The sequence below is a fragment of the Ursus americanus genome, chromosome 18 (assembly GCF_024610735.1).
Source record: "Ursus americanus isolate L20-20 chromosome 18, mUrsAme1.1.p, whole genome shotgun sequence".
NCBI classification, from domain to species: Eukaryota; Metazoa; Chordata; class Mammalia; order Carnivora; family Ursidae; genus Ursus; species Ursus americanus.
Genome location: NC_142144.1, coordinates 28,958,430 through 28,985,315, shown reverse-complemented (window position 1 = coordinate 28,985,315; position 26,886 = coordinate 28,958,430). Strand labels below are relative to the sequence as shown.

Sequence of the window (26,886 nt, the reverse complement as noted above, 5' to 3'; positions counted from 1 at the left end):
TGAGGAGGAAATAAAGCCTACAGCTGATATGCATTAAAGCAACTTGCTTTATTTCTGGGAGTTAAAACCATTTTGTCAAATAACTTAAAATAACCTTGCTCCTTTGGCAGAAATTGGACTTCCAGCAGCTGATGGTAAAACTGTTATCTGGAGGAGGGAATGAGCTGAACATTTATTGTACAACATTCACAATCATCAGCCCTGTTGCAAATGTGCCCCAAATCATTTTCCATAGTATATTTTTAAATCTTTCACTCAGCCTAGTGAGCTTTCTAAGACAATCTGTGTGGAGAAACTTAAATTAGAGAAATTAAATAACCTCTTTTTTTTCCCCCACTTATTTTGACTTCCCATTAAACAATAACAGCGGTAATTTAATAAGCTACTTTGGGTACAGAGAAGAGAGCCGGGAGGGATTCTGAACCACTGATGTTTCACGGGGACTCCATGTTTTTCTGCACTTTGACTTAGGATCACGTGAGAGAATCTGGCTGGAAGAGGTTTGTTTCTGGTACGAGTTACAAGTAATTAAGCAGTGGACCAAAGAGAGCGTATGAAGGAGGAGCCAAGGACAGGATGAATTTGCAGGAAGGAGAGCAACACTGCAGATCCAAGGTAAGAGAGGTAAACAAAGGCATTTTGGGGACGGAGAAATACAAATAACCATATGGCTGTTCATAGGAAGAATTTTAGGTATAAGCCATATACACGGTGTTGTGAGTGGTGAATACTCTGAGTTTTTTGAGTCTAATTTAAATGAGATTTATTCTCATCAGTAAACACACCATTTGGGGAAATGCTGTAACAAAGAGCGAGTTCTAATGAGATCTCTGGCAAAAGACCCTCTTGGCACCACTGGAGAGGAAGGAGGGAGGGCAGGAATTCTTCTGGCAAAAATCCCAATAAGGATTTCCTCTCACTGTAACTATCTTTTCCATTTCTTTATTTAAACTAGTTAGCTTCATCTAGACAATTCTGATTGTGCAGCAACCTGCACATCACCTGTGGAACTGATATATATAAATATATAAATATTTATAAACGTCTTAGGATGTGTAGCAGCATCCCTGGCCTCTATCCACTAGGTGCCCAGGAGCATTCTTCTGCCCAGCAAGTTGTGACAGCTAAAAATTTGTCCAAGCATTGGCAAATTCTGCTAGGGGGCAAAATTCCCTCCAATTGAGAACCGCTGATTTAGACCAAATAAAACCAGGAGCAATCAGATAGGTGCCCTGAGCTGCCTTTCAATTCCTTTGTGGAAGAGATGATACCTTAAATAAAACATCTTAATAAATCCAGTTGCATTGAAAATTGGTGCGGCCACCATGGAAAACAGTATGGAGGTTTCTCAAAAACAAAAATAGAACTACATATAATCCAGCAATTCCATTTTGGGCATATTATCCAAAGAAGATGAAATCAGGATCTAGGAGAGCTATCTTCACTCCCATGTTCATTGCAGCACCATTCACAATGGCCAAGACATGGAACCAACCTCAGTATCCATCAGTGGATGAATGGATAAAGGAAATGTGGTATAAATATATATATATAGGGTGGAATATTATTCAGTCATGAGAAAGAAAAAATCCTGCCATTTGCAACAACATGGATGGACTTTGAAGGCATTCTGCTAAGTGAAATAAGTTAAAGAAACAAAGAGACCATATGATCCACTTATATGTAGTATCTAAAAAAGCCAAACTCAGGGGTGCCTGTGTGACTCAGATGGTTAATCATCTGCCTTCCGCTCAGGTCATGATCCCAGTGGCCTGGGATCAAGCCCCACATTAGGTTCCCTGCTCAGTGGGGAGCCTGCTTCTTCCTCTACCTCTGCCATTCCCTCCACTTGTGTTCTCTGGCTCTCTATCTCTCTGTCAAATAAACAAATAAAATCTTAAAAAAGATAAAAATAAAAAAGTCAAACTCATAGAAACAGAGTAAAATAGTGGTTTCCAGTGACTGGGGGATGGGGGAAATGTGGAGATGTCAGTCAAAGGGTACAAACTTTTAGTTATAAGGTGAATAAGTTCTGGAGATCTAATGTACAGCATGGTGGCTATATATTAAATACTTGAAAGTTGCAGAGTAGATCTTAAATGTTCTCAACACACACACACACACACACAATGGCAATTATGTGAAGAGATAGATATGCTAGATGACCTTGTTGTGGTAATCATTTTGCAATATATATGTGTATCAAATCATCACCTTGTACACCTTAAATTTATATAGTGTTATGTCAATTATACCTCAACAAAGCTGCAACAAATTTTTAAAAATTCAGATACACTGAATAGTATGGATAATATGGACTCTGCATTTTCTCATATTTTTATATTAATCTGTACACACAAATATGGCTCCTTGACTTGAAGATATCCCCTTAGGCCTGGCTCATTGGAAATAAAAGAGAAGCTTGGGATATGTGTGTATCTGGGGAAAAATTGATTTTAAAATTAACATCATGCATTCTATTTTATTTATAGTGTTATACGTGTGTCTGGTATTAATACAGAACAAGAACCACTCTGGTATACTTTAAAAAGAAAGTGCAGCAGAGACTGACCAATATGGGGATGGAAGACAGAATCCACACTCCACAAGGGTTTCAGGAAGCAAAACGGGACATCATGATAATGATGAAGAGTATGTGTCAAGCACAGGCTTAAACCCTTAATACATTTTCTCTTTTTAAAACATCCACGAGTAACCTATGGAGATTAATACTATCTCCTGGTAAGAACTATGTCCATATTTACAACGAGTTTGCTCCACTTGCAAGACACTCTGGTATGAGCGGAAGGAAATCTTTTAAGTTAAAAAGACCTGGATTTGAATCCCAACTACACTGATTGCTAAATGTTTGCCCTTGGATTGGTTATTCCTTTTGAGTCTCTGTTTCCTTATTTTTGAGATAAAACATCATGGCTACTATGTGTGAGAATTAGAAATCATGCAATAAGTTGCATAAATGTCTGGCAAGAGTTGACATAAAACACCACATTAGATTCCTATCTTTCTCTCTTTTTCCTTTTTACTAGCTACTGATGGTTCTGGGGGCATTTTCCTCATTTAATCCTTACAACAATTGGTGAGTTAACTATTATTACTTTATTTTACATTCGAGGAAACCAAGACTTAGAGGAATTTAATAACTTGTCCGGAGACGAGTGCTAAAACACAGAGTCAGAATTTGAACCCAGGCAAACATGAGAGTGAGAAAACTGAGTTAGAAAACTACTTACCTCTTACATTGTATCCCTAAGTCCCCTTTAAACACGCACATGGATACTTCTTGTTTGGATGTCATGCTGCTGATCACTACGGGATACTATGCAGAGAAAAATGGAAATAAGTATGGGAATTAAAGACATTTCAAAATTTCATCCTTTAATCAGTTATAGACTAAACATTACCAGAACTGAGTTTTTCATAGCCTCTTTTTTGACTTAGTTTTTAGTTTATTCAGTGGAAATCCTCTAGAACCACATTTTTTAAAAGATTTATTTATTTTAGAGAGAGAGAGAGAGCATGAGAGTGTGAACGGTGGGGGGAGGGCAGAGGGAGAAGAAGTGGTAGAGACTCTCCAGCAGACTCCCTGCTGAGTGTGGAGCCTGACGAGGGGCTTGATCCCAAGACCCTGAGCTGAAACCAAGAGTTTGGAAGCTCAACTGACTGAGCCACCTAGGTGCCCCTAGATCCACATTCTCACAACTTTTTTTTTGAGAAGGGTGGGAAGCACTCAATTTTTCCCCATTTTTCCTTTCCATAAAATTTCTTGTTAGTTCTCAAAGAAGAGAATAAGTATGAAATCACAGCAATTAAGAATAGAATCCATGCCCAATCAAAGTCCCACTTTTTCTTAATTTTTTTGAAAGGCAGGTTTAGTTCAGGTGGGAGACTAAGCTTCAGATAAGTGATCCAATTAAGCTAAGTCTTGGGAATAAGTCAAGATGCTGTGTAAAGAGAAAGTGACTCCCAAACAGATAATCATATCTCACCACGATTAGAGTTTATTAATTGGATATCATAAAACAAAAGGCAAGATAGCCAAAGAGTGTCACAAAAATCCCAAAACAAACTCCAAATGAGAACAACTTGCCAGAAAATGCAAAGAAGTGAGCAGATAAAAAAAATAATAATAAAGAGAAAAGATAAAAGATGCCAGGTTTTCATAGATTATCTCTGTACTGTTTTATTAACTATAATTAGGAAAACTGATAAGATGGTTCAGCATTTCTTTTCAATGATCCGGACAATCCATTCAATTACTATAGAACTTCCCTGAATCTCCTTCACTTGGTCCAACTGTAACGATTACCACTGAACCATGGGCATGCTCAATTTTCTCACTTTTACTAGCAGTTTAAATTTCAGTGTAAGCTCAGGTATTTGTTTTTGGTTTGATAAATTCTGCCTGCACATTTTGAAAATAATACCATGGAAAACAACTGAAATAGATTCGATTAGTGACAGAAACTAGAGTATATGTGGTGGTATAATCTCTTAAAAATACCTTAAATATAATGAAAGTACTTTCAATAGGGTTTTAAAAGGAAAATTTCTACATATCTATATATCTTTCTCCATTTTTTCAGAAGGTGAACATCACAAAAATTAATCATAATTACCTCTGGGAAGAAGAACCAAAGGGGTAGGGGTAAGAGGATGAGAAGAACAGAGGAGAAATGCTTAATTTTTAAAAAAAGATTTATTTATTTATTTGAGAGAGAGAGAAAGGGTGAGCAGGAGCAGGGGGAGGGGCAGAGGGAGAGAGAGAGAATCCTCAAGCAGACTCCCACCAAGGGTGGGCCCAGTGCGGGGCTTCGATCCCAGGACCCTGAGCTGAAATCAAGAGCCAGATGCTCAACTGACTGAGCCACCCAGGCACCCCTGCTTAATTTTTTTAAACTTTCCTTTATTGGTTGAATTTTTTGCTCACATATCTGGATTAGTTTTTTTTTTTTTTTTAAGTTGACAGGACAGAATTATGGTGACCTTTTTTCTTTAAAATTTTCTGTATTAAAATAACTATTAAATATTGATATTATTTTAGGATTAAGCACAGGCTTTAAAAATCTTACATTTGCATGTGACAAAATCTGTCTGAACTTTACTCAGATAAATTCATAGAATGTCTTAAGTTCAATGTTTTGTATGGTGTATCTAGAGAAACAATAGACTATTTTATAGTAACTACCATATCAACTGGAGAAGCATTTGATGACTTACTTGGCACAGGGATTGCACACCTGGTCCTTGCCCGTTTGTCCTAATCTTGTTCTTTTGCAGTTAACTGACAGCTTCATTAAATCATTCTTATTACTTTTATGTTTTGCACTACTGAACCTGGAGCTCCTGTTATCCATGATGTGCTAACCATCTTATCAGCAAATCTGCTTTGCTCTGAGAAGAGTAACACCATCACTAAATTTATTTGCCCCACGTGGCAGGACTTGAAGCTCAAGAATGCCACACTGGAACCCATGTTTTTATAAGATACCGTATATCTGTGGAAATGACTATCTGATGTTAACAGTTAGAAAAACCCATGATAACATTAAGAGATAGCTTTATCAATTATTTTGTGAAGTCTTTGGGTCTATGAAACAATAATTTTTTCACAGTTGCTTAGAAGTGATCTGGCAGTGATGTATGATAGTTAAGAGCTTGGGCTCTGGCATTAGACACACCTTGGCTCTGTTCTCTACTTGCCACTTGGGAACTATTTAACCTTGAACAATTTATTTAACCTCTCTGGGTCTGAGATTCTTCATCTATAAAATGCTGATAATATTACCTTACTTTATAGTGTTGAACTGAAATTAAATGGACAATTAATTTAAAGCACTTAGTGCACAATTATTATTGCTGTTAGTATTTTCATTGTTCCACACTTTCCTCATATTTATGAAAACTTAGTTCATACAATGAGATTTGCCTAAAAGTGCCTAAAAATCTAAATGGCTTAAAACTCTAATACTAATAACAATAATAGTAGCTAACATTCATTGAATTCTTTCCAAACACTTTTCTTTCATTATCTTATTACATTTCCCATAACATTGGACTTCTTCCGGCTAATAGACTAGCAAGGACATGATTTACCCTTCTGTCTGAAATAACGAAAAAATACCACAGTATATGAACAGTTTTCAAGACATTGTACATGAAGCAATGGAGAAGAAACATCTCTGAGAGATGGGAAACAATTGAGGTGAGGTCTACAATTTTTCCACTTTATTGACTTGAGAACATTTCCATGTCATGATATAGGGAGGGGAAAATCTAGGTCTACCCCAGGAGACTTTTTTAAAAAGATTTATTTATTTATTTGAGAGACAGTGTGAGTGAGAGAGACAGCAAGTGCAAGTGGGGGGAGGGGCAGAGGGAGAGAATCTCAAGCAGACTCCCTGCTGAGTGCAGAGCCCAAGGCAGGGCTTGACTCAGGGTTTGATCTCATGACCCGTGAAATTATGACTTGAGCCAAAACCAAGAGTCTGATGTTTTAACCAACTGAACCACTCAGGTGCCCCTACCCCAGGAAACTTCTTGAGTCCAGAAGACAAAGATGAGAGTCTGGAGAGGTCAAGGTAGCTGGAATTTATGGGGCAGAGTATTAGAGAGGAGGGGAAGGCACAGAGAACTCTGGAGACCTGCAGAGATTCCCCCTTGGGTGTTTAGCAGAGTACTAATTAACATATGCATATGAAGAAACCATTGAGGCACAGGAGAAAGAAAGAAAAGGAGAAAAGAAAAATCTGACCGATCAGAGGGAATAGTAGCTGGCTCTCACACAGGGCCAGAAATAGTGCTTGCTCCCATTGGCCAGACTCGAAACCTCGTAATTCATGAGCATTGGAAGGACCATTCACAAGGGTCTTTCCCCAGTAGTGGGGAATCATTAAGCCTAGACTAAATGCTGCTCCAGTTCTGCCCAACAAATGTTAAAAGCCAGGCCCAAAAAGGTCAAACTGTGCATTCTAGAACAAAGTTCAAGGGTATTTATTGACATAAAAAAGAAATCTAGCACCAGATGAGATAAAATTCACAAAATTTGGCATCCAATAAAAAAATTATCAGTCATAGAGCAGGAAAGTACAATTCATAAAAAGGAGAAAAATCCCTATATTAAAACTGTCCAGGAACTGACCCAGGTATTAGAATTAGTAGACCTTGACATTGACACAGTTATTGTAACTGTACTTTATATGTTCAGAAACTAAAGGAAAGTTTCAATATGTTAAGTAGAGATATGAAATATATTTTTAAAAATCCAAATTGAACTTCTACTGATGGAAACTACAATGACTGAGATGGAAAGTATACTGGATGGAATTAATGACAGATTGGATACTGCAATTAAAAGATTAGTGAATTACAAGACACAGAAATACAAAATACTCAAAATGAAACACAGAGGGGAAAAAGGAATAAATAATAATAATAATAATAATAATAATAATAATAATAAATTAAGGGTGTACTAGTGAGCTGTGTGACTACTTTAAGTGACCTATGATGTGTGCAATTAGAGTTCCTAAAAAGGGAGAGGCAGAAAAATATTTGAAAAAATAAAGGCTGAAAAATTTCCAATTGGATGATTCCACAGATGCAAGAAGCTCAATGAACCCCAAGCACAAGAAATATAGAGTAATTATGCCAAAATACATCCTAAATAAATTTCTCAAAACCAGTGACAGAGAAAAATCGTGAGAGCTGCCAGAGAACAAGATACATTATGTCTTGAGGAACACAGAGAAGGATGCAGCAGATTTCACATTAGAAGTGATGCAAATGAGAAGACGGTGGAGTAACAAAAAAAACCCTGCCAACCTAGAATTCTATACCCAGTATAAATATCTTTCATAGATAAAAAAGACTATTGTACTATAAGATTATGAAAGAAAGTCTTTCAGGTAGAAGGAAAATAATACCAAGTAAGTGTGGAGCTAAACAAGGAGTATTTTAAACACCCAGTTAGAGGCAGAAAGTGTCAGGATAAAAAAGCAAAACTCAACTATATGTTACCTCCATTAAATGTACAAACGGATTAAAAGTAAGAGGATGGAAAATAAGAAACACTGTAACAATAATTGCAAGGAAGCTGAAGTGACTATATTAATGTCAAGTTAAAGTAAATTTCAGAGCAAAGATTTTTACAAAACTATTATGAGGGAAGGTAGTGTATTAGGGTTCTCCAGAGAAATAGTACCAATAGGGTGTGAAATCTACTTATCTATCTATCTATCTATCTATCTATCTATCTATCTATCTATCTATCTATTTATCATCTATCTATCTATCTATCAATCATCTATCTACTATCTATCTATCTATCTATCTATCTATCTATCTATCTATCTATCAATCATCTACCACCATAAGAGATTCATTCTTTTGAACTGGCTGACAAGATTGTGAGGGCTGGCAATTCCAAAATCTGCAGGCAGGCAGGCAAGCCGAAGACCCAGGGAAAAAATTGGTGTTGTAGTCTTGAGTCTGAAGATAGTCAGGATGCTGAATTCCTTCCTTTTGGGGGGACTGTGTCTTTTCTTTTAAGGCTTTCAACTGATTGGATGAGGCCCACCCACATTATGAAGGGTAACCTGCTTGACTCAAAGTTTAAATGTTAATCAGGTCTTAAAAATATTTCACAGCAATATCTTGACTGGTACATGAATAAACAATTGGGTACCATACCTAGCCAAGCTGACACACAACATTTACCATCACAGGTGGGTAATAGTTTTAGCCTAATTTTTTATTGATGTATAATTGACATACAGTGTCATACTATTTCAAGTGTATAACAATAGATTCAACAATTCTATACTTTACGCAGTACTCATCATGGGAAGCATAGTTATTATCTGTCACCAAACATTATTATAATCTTATTGACTATATTCCCTGTGCAATCCAAGTGTCCACTGATAGATGAATCGATAAAGAAGATGTGGTATATATAAACAATGTAATATTAATCAACCATAAAAAAATGAAGTTTGCTATTTCTGACAACATGGATGAACCTAGAGGGTATTGTGCTAAGTGAAATAAGTTGGTCAAAGAAAGACAAATACCATGTGACTTCACTTATATGTGGAATTTAGCCTCATTTTATTGATGAAAAAAGCTACAGCTTTAAGATGAGCTAAATTGCTCATGGACACATGGCTAATAAGCAGCAGAACAGATTCGACTCAGGGAGGATACACCTAGAAAGTATATTCTTAATCAATATGCTAAACTGATAAATGTAAATATTACAATATAGAATTATCTCCTCCTTCCATACAAACTCTATTTGAGACCTTTGTTGAATCTCTGTATATTACACAGTTGAGGGCTAACTGGTATGTCTTAGATTAAATTTGTTAAGTGGGATCAGCGTCTTCTACTATAAAGTTTTCAGGATTATTCTGTACTTAGCCCATGGATGAGTGAAGTGTAAAGGTGAACGCATGTTGATAAAAATATCTTACATTCATTATGTGTGTATTATGAACAGACACATTTTACATGTATTATATTATTTAATCTTGGAACATGGTAGTTGTTCTATAAACTTTATTGGCATTATAACACCAAATGTTATGAGTAAATGGCCCATTTAGGAAAAGTATTCCTTTTTACATATTGTATTGAAAGATTTCTCTTGTGTATTTAATTTCATTAATAAAAATTATATATGCTTGATGTATATAACAATGATGATTTGATAGACATATACATATTGAAATTACTACTACAGTCAAGCTAGTTAACATATCTTCTCACGTAGGTACCTTTTCTTTTCTTTTTTTTTTTTTTAAAGATTTTATTTATTTATTCGACAGAGATAGAGACAGCCAGCGAGAGAGGGAACACAAGCAGGGGGAATGGGAGAGAAAGAAGCAGGCTCATAGCAGAAGAGCCTGATGTGGGGCTCGATCCCATAATGCTGGGATCACGCCCTGAGCCGAAGGCAGACGCTTAACCGCTGTGCCACCCAGGCGCCCCCGTAGGTACCTTTTCTTTTTCTTTCTTGGTGTTGAGAGCATCTGAAATCTACTCTCTTAGCAAATTTCCAGTATTCAATATAGCATCGTTAACTAGAGTCAACACGTGGTACATTAGATCTCTAGGTGACACTAGATCGTATTCATCCTATAAAACTGCAACTCTGTACCCTTTGAATAACATGTCCCTATTTCTCCCACCTCCCACTTCTGTTTACCAACATTCTATTCTCTGCTTTTATATATTTCACTCTTTCTAGATTTCACACATAAGTGAGCATTCCGTTATTTTCTTTTTGTGTCTGGTTTATTTCACTCAGCATACTACCCTTCATTTTCATCCATGTTGCTGCAAATGGCAGGATCTCCTTTTTTTTTTGAAGGCTGAATAATATTCTATTGTACATTTTATATATACATATATATCTTACAATTTCTTTATCCTTTCATCTGTCGATGGACACTTCCCTGTGTGTTCTGTTTGATTTTCTTTGTCTTTATTTGAACAGTAAAAGAAATAATGACATATTTTCAAACTTACTTCGTGCAAATTTGAACGACAAGAGTGTCATTTTGCTTTTCGTTCAACCACAGTCGTGCAGGTTTTCAAATGTGTGTGTGGAGCTCAACCAGTTTATTGTATCTTTGTATCTTTTGTGGTATTGAGCCCCAAATAGTTAAACAGCAAAATTCCTGAGTTAATTCATGCAAAGAAAATGTTTAATAGCAAGTTACACAGGAAAAATAGTGGTGACCTTATCTCTTAATGTGTTACCCATTTTCAGTTCAGAGCCAAATTTGAAGATCCTCTTCCTGCCAAAAAGAAGTGGGATAACCCCCTGTCCGTCACACAGTAGAGCAGAATATTGGTTCTGCAGAACATAGGCAGCTAGCCAGAGAATAAAGAGAAAAGGACCTATTCAGCTATGCAAGAGAAAGCAGAAATAATTCCTGTGCAGAAAAGTAATTGGTTGCAGACATTTATTAGAGGGTATAGGAAGGTTTATGAGAATTCTCATACTTAAAGTTAGCAGATAGAGAATGAGGCTGAAGACTTTCTGAAATTATTATTGGTATCTGACGCAAGGAAATAATCATCCCACTCCAGATTAGGTTGGGTCGGTAATGGGGTAAGGCCAGAATCAGACAAAACTGAATGAAGGAGCAAAATCCAGGGTAGGCTAGAATAGACAATGTTGTCTTAGTCAAAGCAGGTTAAGAGTTTTTCTAATTCATTAGGTGAAATGTACAAGTTAATCTCCTTCATTTATTTAATCACTCGCCTAATATTTTCTGAGCATCTACTCTGTGCCAGCCCATGGACGACATGCTGGAGAGAAATGGAACAAAACAGATATGGCCTTTGCCTTTTTGCAGATTACAGGCTAATGAAGGAGGCAGATTAAGGAAATAATCAAAATATAAATGTGAAATCACACTGTGAAAAGTCCTCCCATCAGAGGACGTTCAGTCCTGCTGTCCCCTCTGCCTGGAAACATGTTCTCTCTTTTACCCTTTTCAAGTGGTTGCTCAAATCTTGCCTTCCAAATAAAGCCCTCCCTCTTCGCCCTGTTAATATTACAGCTGCCACCCAACTGCCTTCACTGGCACTCCCAATCCCTTTGCCTACACCTTTTTTTCGTAGAACTTATCATCTCTTAGCATACTAATCTACACATTCATTGATACTGTCTCTTTACTGCTAGAATGTAAGTTTCTTAAAAGCAGGGACCTCTGTTTGTCTTATTCATATCCCAAGTACCTAGAACAGTATCTGACACAGAGGAGGTGCTCAGTATTAAGTGAGTGAATAAATGAGGCCAGGAGAGTCTATCAAAACAGTGATCAAAGTAGTTATAAGTTGCTATAATGGACTTAACTCCATTGTAAAATGCATATCGTTTTCATACAATTAACTCAGATTTTTCTGTTTTCTCAAATAATTCATGAAGTCCCAAGAGTTATTAAAAAGAAAGAAAGGAAACAAGAAGGTGGCTCATCCTCTTGCTCATTTCAATTCTGATACTCAGACTGTGCCAACCAGGAGAGTGACATCCTTCCAGAGTGTTGCCTTAATGTGGTTTATTTTTATCTGATCTATTTGTATACACACTTAACATTATATACCTAGACATGTGTGACATGGGTTAGCATGCATTATTTTCATGATATATCACAGTACTTCCTTGGCTTCTGATTTCTCAAATCTTTTCCGTGCTTTGTCTTTAAACATGTATAATTTTATTGTAATGATTACTTACTTGATCCTGTCCATGATTATTTTCACAAAAACTGTACTTTACGTAACATTTCCATGGTTTACAGAGAAGAATACTTGAGATTTTAATTGTCCTGGAGAATCTAGGTTACGTGGCTACAATCCCTGCAAGGGATCTTCAGCATACAGTGAGGCATTGATTATGTGCCAGCATCTGGAGATTTAAAAATAAGAGGACGTAGAGGATCTTCAAGGAGTTGCTTGGCTCTATTAGCCTTGGAATTGAGTCATTAGAGATGGTTCACTGCAGCCTAAATTCTGGGCCAATCATGTGTAAGTGTTGTCATAATTTAAGGAGCCCAGTGGAGCCCAGTGGAGCTAAAATTTTCTTGTTAATAGTGTTTTTTTTTTTTCCACCTCTTTTTCTAGTGGCCCCCTCAGGACTTACCAGAATTCTCTGTAGAAACCAAATGCTATCTTTATTCATAAATCTGGGGGTTCATTGTGATGGGCTTCATTAGAAACCTCTGTCCTCTACCCTCAGACAATTAATAAGGAAGTCTTCTAGTCTTAGATGCAAGTAGAGTTGTCATTGTTCTGAGAAGCTTTTTAGGTTCAGTGGTCAGCATGGTTGGGGCACAAGAGGAATGAAAGATGAGGCTGGCAAGGTGCCAAGGACCCAAATCAGAAGGGAAGGTTAGTTTACGTTGGGAAGTCTGAACTTCATCCTGAGGGCAGAAGGGTTCTACTGAAGTGTTTTATTTATTTATTTTTAAATCAGGGGAATGGTACGATCAGATTAGCGTCTGTGGAGAATCACTACGGATGCAGTATGAAGAGAGGGCTGGCAGGATGGCAGGGAGGAAATCCAGGACAATCTACTTGAGCGAAGATGCTGACCTGGAATTAGACAAGTAGCAAGGGAAAGGAGGTATAGAAATGGCCTTGAGGTGGGGTGGGCAGAGGGACTGGAGAGGGAACAACAAGAGAGGAAACCCGTATTTCCGGCTCGCGCACTTACGTGTCACTCTGAGGACAAACAGCTCAGTGGGGGGGGGGGGGGGAAGGATGAAATCATCTGTGGACATACTGAGTTTTGCTACCTGTGGGCCATCAAAAATATTATCTGTTTAAACAGTTAGGTATGTGTCTCTGGAGCTCAAGAGAGATACTAGGATGGAGGCAAGGATCTGGCATTTATTAGCACTTTGATGTTAATTAGAGCTGTAGTTGTAAACAAGACTTACCAGCGAGAAGCTGTGGGGTGAGGAGAGAAGAGAGACAATACTGTGGTTTACTACTACAGGGACATGCAGAGAGTAAGATCCTATAAATGACACGGAGATGGAGTTGTCAGAGAGGAAGAGGAAAACCACATTCATAAGTGATGGACCCACGGTAGCTTCCCTCGTCTGTGTGGATCCTGAAGCTCCCCAGGGCAAGAGCAGGGTGGGGACGAAGACAGTTACTGCCAAGGTCTTTCATGAGGGAGGAAAATGATAGGTGACAGTAGATGATGTGACGGATGGTGCCTGGGATGGGACGGTGTGACTAGACGACAGGATGCCACATCCTTCACAGTGGTAAGAACAGACTCTGGGACGGGAGGGAATGAGAAACCTTCCTTTGAGAAGGTTGCAGGAAAAACAAGATTTTGGGACTGGTTCTACAGACTGAATGTTTGTGTTCCCCAGAATTCAAATGCTAACGCCTAATCTGCATTGTGACTATATTAGGAGGTGGGGCCTTTGGGATGTGATTAGGTCATGAGGGTGGAGCCCTCATGAGTGAAATTAGGGCCCTCATAAAGGACGCACCAGGGAGCTCCCTCACTTCTGCTAACACACAGCAAGAGACATCTATGAATCAGGAAGCAGGTCCTTGCAGGAGAACTGCCGACACTTTGATCTTGGACTTAGCCTCCAAAACGGTGAGAAACAGATTTCTGTTGTTTACAAGCCACCCAGTCTATAGTACTCTAGCAGCCTGAAACGGCTGAAACAAGTTTAACTTATGGCAGGAGAGGGATGAAGGAAATGGTGAAAAGTCTGAGGATATAGGGGGATTTTATAACTCAGCTCAGGATTCTAGAGGGCACGGTGGAAAGGTTTGGGACAGAGGGAAGCGGTGGTGGCTGTGTTAAGGGGAAAGCAGCGCAGAGTGTTATGGGCTGGTGATATGGTTAAAGATAGCAATAAGAAGGCTTTCCTTGGGTGCTTAGAAAGATAGCAGAGATTTGAGGTGGGTGGGCTTAACTGTTAGGTTTCTTAGAAGTCATCTTGGGCAAAAGATGGCCCTAGTTTTCGATGGATGAGTAGATCTTGAAGCAGAGTAAGTGACCCAAGGTCTGAATTGACGGCATGTGTTATGTGAGTGACCCAATTTTCTGCAGAGTGGCCAAGCATATTGGGTTCTATGTGCTAAACTTTGTTCTGTATGAAACAGTCTTCACTTCCATTTCAGATCACAGTTTGAGAACTGAAGCCTCTTTGTCCCCAAATCATAGTTATATTCCTCCTTTTAAATGCTCCTATAGCATTATATAATTTCCTGACCATAGCACTGGCTAAAATATAGTATTGCCAGTTTATATAGTTACATCCCTCATTAGTCATACTCTTTAAAGGACCAGAAATTTCTGATCTACTGAATTTCCAGAAACTTGGCTAGGTGAGTGAAATATTTACCTACACACATAGTGTGTGTGGGTAGGGCTGGTATATCCTATGGGTTTTGTACCTTCTGCCTGAGGAAATGGTGTGTACCTGTACTCGGGGGAGGTGCTCTGTTTCAGGGTGGAGCTTTTCTGCCTTCGGTGTACAGGGGGATGTGTGGAACGAGGGCTTTGTCATCAGCTCACCCTGATTATGGCCAAAAGAGGGCAGCAGAGAGTCACAGACCAGAGGCGATTTGACGTGGTGCAGGGAAGGGTGTGAGAGAATACAAAATCAGGAGAGTCTGGGATGCCAGGGTTAAGGTGGTGCTCTTTACAGAAGTTAGAACAAGAAGGGGTGGTTTAGCAGGGAGAGAGTTGGCAAATCCCCAGGTCTAAAGAGGATAAAAAGACTCAAAACTTGGGGATGAAGCAGGAAGTAGTGAGGTATTTCCTTCTTGGTTAGAAGGCAATTTGTAATAATTGTGTTTTTACTGCTAAGAACATCTTTTGAAAGCCAGATCAGACTGTGGAAGTGAGGCCTGTCAGTCATAGGAAGGAGTGAAGGGACGGAGAGGCTTTGCTGTGTGAAGGGAAGCCACGGATGTCCAAGAGAGATGCTTCGAGTGAATGCTCTTAGAGGCAGATCAGGTCCATCTGTTCTGAACGGCCCAGAGGGAGAAAAACTGAGACTAATGAGTAGGAATGAAGGGAGACTGATTTCCATTTAAAATGAGAACTTTCTTCTCTGGCTTGTCTCATGCCACTCTCCCTCCTTGTCGGACAGGCCAGCGCTGCACTAGCTCTGTTTCAGTTCTTTAAGCATACTCAGACGTTTTGGGCTGCCTCAGTACCAGCATGGTTGTATTTTCATCATTCCTAAGATCTTGACTTAACTGTTATTTCCCAAGAAAGTGCCTCTCTGGCTGTCCTCTGCGCTTCTCTACCATAGCACTGTGTTCCCTCTCTCTTGAACCCATTTCTACTTATCAGTATGCATTCATTTATTTCTCTAACTAGTTTATTGTCTGTCTTCCCCTGAGGGGCAAGGGCCGTGAGTGTTTGACTCCCACATTGTATAACCAGCACCTCCTATAATACTCAACTGATGGCACTAGTTTAATAAACGCTGGCTGGGCACGTACACTGAACAGGTTGCCTTTGGAGGGAGGGGGTTGCCCATCATGGACCGTATTTGGAATGAACAGGACATACCGTTGGCCGAGATGTTGTATACAGGATTCCAGGCTCAGATGGATTTTTACATAAAAATGACATTTCAAGTTTCTTTCTGTCATTCTATTCTATTATTCTAAGAAATGAAGAATGTAAAATGAATGACTCTAAAATGAAGGCAATAACTAGCCCATTGCTCATCAATATGAAAAGGAAAGAAAATAAATGTGGCTGATTAGAGAGTAATGAAGATCTTGCCAAACCATTAATAAAAACATAATTTGTAAAGAAATCTGGACCTTAAGTCAGTCAGACTGGGATACGTTCCTAGGGAAATATTTAGGGACTAATACGAAGACAGCTATTATAACTACCTACCTATTCTCTTTGTGTCTTTAATAACTAGCACGGTATATGGCATATAGTAAATGAACAATAAATATTTGCTGGATAAGTAAATAGGGCAACTTTAAGAAACCACACCACAGTACCCTTTCATAAAGCTGTACAGTCCGTATCAGGTCATTCCTTGCTTGGTATGATTTGCCCATTAACACCTTAACACCTTCCAACAGGTAATATACGTATGACATGTCATTAAATAAAGATAAAATGATGCTTCCACCTAGACAGTCACGTTCCTCACTGCTGAGTGTTGATGTAGGACCAAATTACAGCTAAAAACACTTATAGTTTTCTGAAACTGCCTGTGAGGTGCTGTTACGTTTTTGTTAAAATTGACATTTAAATAAATGTAATCACAACTAATGCTCATTAAGATAGTAGACATGATTTGGATAATTAACTTTTCTTCAAGTTTTTTTTTTAGCACACTTATATCACTGAATATCAAATATTAATACTAATTAAACTTATACTTATTTCTTTTTTTTTTAAAGATTTTATTTATTTATTTGACAGAGAGAGACAGCCAGCGAGAGAGAGAACACAAGCAGGGGGAGTGGGAGAGGAAGAAGCAGGCTCCTAGTGGAGGAGCCTGATGTGGGGCTTGATCGCATAACGCCGGGATCACACGCTGAGCCAAAGGCAGACGCTTAACGACTGTGCCACCCAGGCGCCCCTTATACTTATTTTCATATTAACTATTGTGGTGGACAGACTTTAAAGTAGCCTCCATGACCCCCAACTTTTGGTGTTCATGTAAGCACATGTGTGATCACATGTGTGATCCCTGCCCCTTGAGTGTGGGTGAGATCTGTAACTTGCTTCTAATTAACAGAACAGGACAAAGGTGAAGGGATGTCCCTCCTGTGATTGCGACAGTATATAAGATGCCATCTTGCTGGTAGACTTGCTCTAGGGCCTATTAGTACCAAACTACTTAATACACAGAAATGTTCGGTGTTTCTTTAGACTTAGACATTTTTTCACAAGACACTAAGGGTGTTGTGAATTGAGAAAATTTGGAAACTTCACACAGAATGCTTAGATAACAACCCTTCACAATGACCCTTTAGGATTTGTATCTCTAATAACATACTTTGTAAACAAGCAAATTAATCTTCTGGCCATTTGAAAATTATAAGGTTTGTTGTTGACGAAATGTCTGGGGATACTATTAAAAATGTCACCACTGGTAGCAAAAGCAAAAGTAGACAAATGGGACTACATCAAACTTAAAAACTTTTGTGCATCAGAGGACACACCAACAGAGTGAAAAAGCGCCTACAGAATGGGAAAAAATATTTACATATTATATATTTGATAAGGAGTTAATATCCAAATACACCAAGAAGTCTTACACCACAAAAATAAAACAAAAAAAATCAGATAACCTGATTATAAATATATATTTTCTAGGAAGTTGGGTTGAAAATTGCTTATCTGTCTTCCAGCTGTTGATTTTGAGAATAGAACTCAACTGTCATGTAAATAATAAAGTGATTGAAGCTAAAGGCAAAATGCAAACTTTCTGTAATGACAAGAATTAAATTTAATCTTATCTTGTTTGAAGATGACTAAAGAGAAAAATATAAATCTGTGAATGAATAAAGCAGATCAAAAGAAAGGGAACAACATCCTGAAGACTCAGACAAAAGGTATACTTCTGAAAATTTGTACTGTGGGACACAGATGATTGGTGTTTCCAGTATGATGCAAGAATATAGGGTAGAGAAAGAAAGGAAGTCAAAATGGTAAGTAGATTTAGATAAAAATAGATATCGAGGAAATAAGGAATGTTTATCTAGGATTTAAAACTAAAATGTATTATTTAAAAACAAAACAAACGAAAATGCATTATTGACAAGAAAAAGCAAGATGAACAATATGAAAAAAATCACATCAATCATGGGTGGATAAAACTGAGACGACTCTACCTGAAGGTAGACACGAAGAAAAAGAGTTAACAACGACAGCCACAAAGTGGGGAGGAGCGGAAACAAAATCCAAATTGGAATATGTAAATCATTCAGATAAACATCAACATACCCGACTTTCATATTTGAAGATAAGAACCATGCAGCTTTCTGCTCACTTTTTATCCAGTGCCTTGCAAAGTTCAAGTAATCATTTGTTGAAGAAAACAGAATAACTTAAACAAACTAGTTATTTGAAAATTATTAAAGAAAAACATTTCTAATTTAATAGACAACTAGCAAACTTTCTGTACCGCAGAGAATGTATTCTTTTTAAAATTCCATACAACATGTGAAAACATTTCTTTAAATTAGGCTATAAAAAGCATCAATTAATTCTCTAAACCAGAAAATGAAAGGTCTTTGCTCAAAATGGGCTAAAATTTGAAATTAATATGTTAATATACCCCCTATGTAAACTCGAACCTATCTTTGTGGGAATTGGAAAAAAAAGACATTCTCAATAAGCGTTGGGCCAGAATTTAAGTCAAGCGATTGCTGAAGACTACTTATAATAAGAATAGTTGCAGAGAAATTCTTTAAGTGACATTCAAAGCTATAATAATTTAAAAAGTATGGTACGGGCCTGAGGATAATCGGAGAGGTCAATGGATTCAAATGAACCTAGGTACAGACCAGAGGATATGTACAAAATGTTTTGCGTGATGGAAGAGTAAACATAATAGGCACCCAATAACATATGAATGGATGAACCACTAGCTTATCAAATCAGTGGGATTATTAAACAGATATAATTTTAACAATTGATAAACATTTTGGAATTAAGATGAAGTTAGTTCTCTATCTCAGATTCCATATCAGAATAAGTCAGTATGAATAAAGAGAAAAAAAATGAAAGTATAGGAAAATAGAAGGAAATTAATGTTGAATATGTTTCTAATTTTAGGGTAGGTAAGTATTCTCCAAACATAAAATCAAAGGAAAGATTATAATAAGATTTTACTAAAAATATCTGAACAATACATATATATGCCTACAGGAGGCCACATGTCAAACTGGTGTTAAGCATCTTGGACATTTTGTGAGAGTTTAATATCTTTAACATAAAAAACAGCGCTAGAAATCAAGACAAGAACTACAAATGCCCCAATAGAGAAATAGGTCAAGAACATGAGCAAATAATTTACAAGAAGGAAACTAGCCAATAAAATATGGAAAGAATATTCAACTCCAAGAACAACCAAAGTAAAATAAATAGAAGCATGTTACCAGCTTTAAATTTTCAAACGTGCATGCTTTGAAAAATGGTAACGCCAAGTGTGGGCTAGGGTGCAATTATGAGTATGCCAGAGGAACCTTAACATCTTTGCATGTTTTGACTGGGTAATTTCTCCTCTAGGAATATATTCTTAGAACATCTAAGGAGACCCACCAAAGGATTTACATACAGCAATCTTTGTTGAGGCATGATTTATAATATTGAAATATTCAAAACAAACTCAATGTCTTCCCATAAAGAGTTGAATGAAGTATTATGTAATTATTAAAATCACATTTAATAATATTTAATGACATATTTAAGTGTTCAAGATATATTTTTAAGTGGAAAATGTAAGTTAAAAAAGTATTTACAGAATGTCCAATTTTAAATAACAACTTTTGGGATGCCTGGGTGGCTCAGTCAGTTGAGCGACTGACTCTTGGTTTTGGCTCAGGTCATGATCTCAGGGTCCTGGGATTGAGCCCTGTGGGAGTATGCTTGAGATTCTCTCTCTCCCTCTGCCCCTCTCCCACTCCTGCTTGCTCTCTCTCTCTCTCAAATCAATAAATCTTTAAAAAAATAACAACTTTCTATTCTTTTCATGGAAAAAAAGACTGAAAGGTGTTACTAGTGGATATCTCTGATCTTTGTGGGAGTCATCTGAGAAATTACAAATAATTTTTATTTTGCTATATTTTCCAAATTTAGTAAAATATAAACATATTAATTGTATATGTAGAAAAACAGGAAATGACATTTAGTAAAGAAAAGCCATGTGTCTTTCAGATAAAAGCTCTGAGTTTAAAAGTGAAGTTATGGGAGATAATGAGGGTATTTTGAAGATGCTTAGTGAAAACAGTTTAATATTCCACTGTTGACTACACTCTGAAAATTCTAGCTGCTATAAACAGAAAAATGTCACCAGAGAATCACATTTGGTGAGGAACTATCAATTGAGAATGTTACTGGACATAATTGCATAATGCCTTGCCAATATGTTGTTGTTGCTTTGCAGGGCACTATGGTTTTTCTTCAACCGTTCCTCAAACCTTCCCACTTTTGGTGTCTTAGAGAATCTTGGACAGTCAGAAATGAAAGGAATCTTGGATGGTTTGGTTTGGTTATTTACATTTCACATATGGAAATGCAGGGACATCGTATGATGTCCTCACTGAAATGAAGCCAGAAGGCAGTGTAGTCTTTTATTCATCGCTTCTTCTATAATGTGCTATGTACCTATATCTGAAGATGATTCCACAAACTTTTCTAAAAGCTTTTACAGTTTAATTTTTTTCTTTTTTAGATAGGGCGGTAAATTCCTTGTGATTAGAAAGGAATATTAGACATTTTTGCCTAATGGTCCATGTAAAAATTGTAAGTGTATAAACATATGGCACACCCACTTATTTAGGACCTCTACACGATGTGTGTGTGTGTGTGTGTGTGTGTGTGTGTGTGTGTATGTGTATGGGGAGGTGGGCAGGGGGCTTCTTTACACCAACAAGCAAATGTCAGACACCAGATAGGTGTCCTACAATTTAGCTCAATTGTGACACTATCTACCTGGAGAGAGCCTCAGATTCCACGTGTTAAGGGTTCAGTCCCATTAGACTCCCTCCTCCCACATCCACTTCAGATGCCAGCTGCAAGCCTAGGTTGTTACAGAGCCACTGTATGTCTGACCCACTGGTTATAAATCAGAGGTTTCCATGACCCCTTCCATGGGTTTAATTAACTTAATAGAAAGGCTCACAGAACTCAGAGAAACATTTTGCTTACTGGATCACCAGTTTATTATAAAAGGATATAACTCGGGAAGAGCCAGATGGAAGAGATGTGTAGGGCAGGGTATGGGGAAAAGATGTGCAGCTTCCACGCCCTCTCGAAGAGCACCATTCTCTCCAAATCTCCACGTGTTCACCAACCCAGAAGCTCTCCGAACTCAGTCCTTTTGGGTCTTTATGGAGGCTTCTTACTTAGGCATGATTGATTAATCACTGCCCATTAGTGACTGATCCACTTGGTTGGGTCCCCTGGCAACTGGCCTCCAGCCTTAGGTGCTTTCCAGAGGTCACCTCAGTAACACAACAAAAGACATCTTTATCACTCTAATCACTTAGGAAATTCCAAGGGTTTTAGGAGTTTTGTGCCAGAAATGAGGATGAAGCCCAAATATATATTTCCACTGTAAGTCACAGTATTAGAATAGGCATTTATTTGTGGCACAGGAATGGGGAGGGATATTAGATCTTTAATATTGTATGAATTGCAGAGAATTCCCAGTCTGTAGCTGTAATTTCTCAACTATAAAATTTTAAGGGCAATCCTCATCAATTCTTTATTTAACCCCTTAGCTCTTTTAATTAGAAAGTGAGGAGTTTAATTTTCCTGTGATAGAAGCTTTGAAACATTCTGGCTGAAGCTACCTTTGGCCCAGATGGTTTCTGTCTCTTCTCTTGTGGTTTAACGGGACCATATAGGCTGTGCTAGCTTTTGATTGAATGACAATAGCCTCTAGGTAGAGTACGGGAAAATGTTTTGCCTCTGATGCAAAAGATATTGGCTTCATATTCCTTCCTATTTTATGTTATTAAATATCACTCTCAGCCTTAGAAATACTGGAATTTAACTTAAATTATGCATGTGTAAAAAATGACTCTTTCTGAAATTAAGTTATTAAATTTAAATTATTCACTATGTATGAACTACATATGTCCCCTAACTGCTAATGTGGTGAACATCTTTTAGTAAATATACCAAATGAAAGTATTAAGAAAGCAAACAAATGAATTCATATGACATTCAGAGAGCAAGGTGGTTGATTTCCCAGGTTCGTGATGTTGCGATGTCCACTGGGGATTGCAGCTGCGGCTCAGGCCAGCCATGCAGAGATATGGTCCAGTGGTTGACTCATCACATTCCAGGGTCTAGTCTTCAGCTTTGCAAGGCCAGAAATTTGATCTTGTCACAACTCTGAGACAATTAGACCCTAGGAAAGTGCTTCATTTCAATAAAGACAGCGAGATGTATAAGCTAGAATGTCAATTTACTCACTTGTAATGAAAAATATAACTGAAGCTAGGATTGAATTACTCTTGTTAGCAGATCAGCATTTTCTTTCCCTGTAGGCAATAGACAAAGGCTACAACATTTAATCAGGAGTCTCATTTGATGAAAATAGATTTGTTTAATTTTAGGGAGTGCCTCTCCTAAATGAAGGAGAGACTAAACTAAGACTATAAAGATAGTTTCACCCCTTAGAGGATAGATACCTATTGAATCTACTGGCTTATAGTCTCCATTCCCTGACTATGCAATCACGGTATATTATAACTAGTCCCTCTCTTTCTGTAGGCAATCATAAAATATATTCCATATTTTATATATATGTGTATAAATATATACCTATATATTAATATTTTATTTATTTATTTGACAGAGAAAGAGAGAGAGAGCAAGCACAAGCAGGGGGAGAGGCAGGCAGAGGGAGAAGCAGGCTCCTGGCTGAACAGGGAGCAGAGAGCACGATGTGGGGCTCAGTCCCAGGACCTGGGATCATGACCTGAGCTGAAGGCAGACGCTTAACTGACTGAGCCACCTAGGCGCCCCTCCATATTATATTTTTTAAACTTTGATGTTCCACACTCCAGCACTAGATATACTTGCATGGTCTCATTTCTACATTGGTCAGAACCATACAAATTATTGCCTAAGTAAATGTTTTGAACTTAATCTTCTGAGATATTCCACTATGTACTTTATATAAACTTGCTACAAAAATTATGTTTTCTGTATCAAACTAGATTCTCAAATATGGTTGTATCTATAGTTTTAGGTTTACTTGCACTTCATTGTGTTAGTTTTCCGTTCTTACTTTAAGTCTCCTGGCAACTATTTCTGGAGGTCCTTTGAGGGTGTTGTGCTCCGAGGCATGCTGATGCCCGTGAAGGAAGTGTGGCATTTCTGGAGATGCCCATCAACGTGGTACTGTAGTTACCCCTGCCTGATGTCCCTGGCACGGCTTCCTGCCCTGAGAAAGCAATCTTCTGCCTGCTGCGCGTATTAGCCTTCACTGCAGGCAGCTCTGTGCCCCATTGCTACAAGAGCTGTGGCTAAAAGCCACGTTGTCACAGAAGCAGGAACAAAAATCATGGGGTTAAAACAGATCGTGATCATGGTCAGCACCAAAATAAGAAATTTCTAGGTAAAGTCAGACCCTGAGAAAATGGGTCACCAGAGGTCAAGCGAATAGGTGACAACCAAAAGAGTTTGTCTTAGAAAAGAAGAGGATCTTGGATGTGGATAGAGAAAAGAGAAGAGAGAAGATAGAGAATGGAAGTTTTGGTATCACTGTAGGAGGCTAGAGGGGAGTCGATGTTAGCTCAAGGATGCTGGTGGAGATGAATTAGGAAAAGTTCCTCCCTCCTTCCTGGCAGAGGCAACCTCTCCACAGTGTGTATGACTTAATGAGATCCAGGGCTGGATTCTTCTGTTGTCACACCCGGTGACCAAATACATTTATGCAGGGCACAAATTACAGAACTGTTAAAGAACTGATGATGCTTAACAATAATATTGAAAAATGATGTAATTAAGGGAAACTGGATGTTCTCAAGATTTTAAAGTTTTTTGGTTTTTATCACTAAGTTAAGATATTTATCTAGTAGCAAGAAATTCTTCTGAGCTGCCAGTAAAAAAAAAAAAAAAAAAGAAGGGAAGTAGTTTTTAAAGATTTTATTAATTAATTAATTAATTAATTTATTCATTTATGTGAGAGAGTGAGTGCAGCAGGAGGGGCAGAGGAGGAGGGAGAGGAGGAGTATCTCGAGCAGACACGGTGCTGAGCACGGAGCCTGATGCAGGGCTCGATCTCATGACCCTGAGATCATGACCTGAGCGGAAATCAAGTGTCAGATGCTTAGCCAACTGAGCCACCCAGGTGCCCTGGGAAGTGGGTTTTTAATACCACAAGTAGGTTAGATTAATGCTGGTTTTCTAGTTTATGTAGCATTCATCTAGCGATTCCCACTCCCAAGTGAATCAGACTAGGAGGACCTACTCAGGGAATACCATCTTACGGCATTTCAAGCTCTATTTAGGCTCTATTTTCATAACTGTGATTTCCTCTCTCTCTCAACTTGGAGTATGCTTGTCAACCACAGAGGCTACTATTACACGAAGTCAGCAATGCCTGATCTCTGTGCAACAGTATTCCTAGTCAATATTGCTTTTCCAATATTTGCGGCTGGTGCTATGTTTAGGTCATGATTGAGTTAACTGTTTTCCCCTGAAAGCCACTTGAAATGGAGCTTCTGAATTATTTCTTCCTGGTTTTCAGTTCCCTATAAAATGGTGAGCTTTGGATTTAATCCTTCTGAATTATTTCTTCCTAGTTTTCAGTTCCCTATAAAATGGTGAGCTTTGGATTTAATCCTACCAAGAAATAGGATAAATGTCCTAGGAAAATACAACAAACTTCTTGGTTCTGTCACTTCCTTAACATTTCTTAGCATGTGTGTCTGTATATTTAGTATATATATGCATGGATATATAGGCGTGTGTATACATATGCATATGGTGTAAACATATATGCACATATATGTATACATGTATATGGGCATATGTATGTATATATGCCATATTTGCTATATAGATTCCAGAAACTTAAAAAATATGAAGCTTTTCACCTCTCTATAGGTTGTTGGCGTCTTGGAATTAGTATCACTGCTTTGCAAATTCAAACTGTGAACATTTTCATTGGAGGTGAAATCAAGAGTCGGCTTTTGGCAGTGTGTGCTAGAGGTGTGAAACAATGGGGGCAGTCCCTGGAGGGAACATGGCAAGGTAAGGATTTTAATATAGATGCACGAAAATAATAGAATCATAAACCTTGGCAGAAAAACAACTACTTCACTTTTCTAGCAAACTGATTTTCTGGACTCATCTCAAATCAACTTCTAAAATTGCTATGGTCATTTTTAGGCTGCCTGAACTCCCTCACACAACCCCTTCCCCCAGCTTTTCTCCAGCTAAATCCTGCTTTTCCGATTTGGACTGTATCTCCTTTTCTTCTCTGCAGTTGGCTTACCATCTACTCCACGCCTTGGGCGTGTGCTTCCCCAGGATATGGCTGTGAAGTGGAACGGGCTCCCTAGCCTTCCCGGTAGTCCTCTCTACTCGGCTGACTTTCCTGGCACACACCAAGATGGCAACTACAAATGGCTGTTTTTAATGGCTTAGCTGCTGATCATACAGAAGAAGGGAAAATAAAAAAGTAACACATGTGAAGAAGATATACATTTTTGAAATCTTAAAAAGTACTTATAGGCCTAGTCCTTCATCCTGAGATGGCACCTGGTGGACTAGAAGAACAGAGCACCTGATGTCTTATTTCCAAGCATTGGGCAACTCACAGCATATTGCCTTCCTACCACCAGCTACAGTGATTTTTTTTTTTTTTGTAAACTCTCCCCTGGACATCAACAACAGCGACGATGAGAACAAAAATATAAGGATAGAAGCCATTATTTTTTGATGTATTAAATGAGTTTTACTGCTGATAAATTGGTGTTTTACTTCTTTAGACTTAGGCAGTAATAGACATGCTTTTCCATGTATTGATTTATTCTTACTTTTTCCTTTTCTTTCTACTTCTGGAACTGGACTTCAGGAGTAGTGACTTTTGCTTTGAATAGAACAGTTGAAACAACCTGAACTTTTGGATCTGAAATCTTGGGAAACATTGTTTAAGATCTATAAGCCTAAGTGCTGATTTTGCGATTTCCTGCTTGATCCCATTTTCTATCTTCTGAACACATTTTAAAAATATGATATAATGACATAGAGTTGAGCTCTAAGTTGCTTTTTTTCTACAGGACTGAGCTACTTGAATTCTACAGCCAACATTGAAATAAAATACTGAGCATTTTCCTAATTCTTGATCAGGCTATCAAATTTCATTCTACTAGGCTTGTACTAATCTATATCATTCACTAACAATTTATGAAAGCACAACTTTTGTTACATAATCCTCAGCAATAAAATATCATTTGAAGAATATTTTAATACTTCATTATTAAGAAGGGTAATTTTTTTTATAAGAATAGTGACTTTATAAAAAATGACAATCATTATATAAAAGTATTTGAAGTATAAAATGTCCTTTTTCTATTGCTTTCTTCCAAGAAATTAAAATAACTGCTAGAGACTTTACAACCACATCATCATTG

General features: G+C 37.9%; 1 long non-coding RNA gene across 1 annotated transcript; it reads left to right on the top strand.

Moving 5' to 3' along the window:
* The first annotated feature begins 546 nt into the window (after positions 1 to 546).
* LOC123781281 (uncharacterized) lies at positions 547 to 26,734 on the top strand. Its single transcript, XR_006776643.2, has 3 exons — positions 547 to 615; positions 25,355 to 25,501; positions 25,737 to 26,734. It is a non-coding gene; the product is annotated as an uncharacterized LOC123781281 (long non-coding RNA).
* Positions 26,735 to 26,886: the final 152 nt, after the last annotated feature.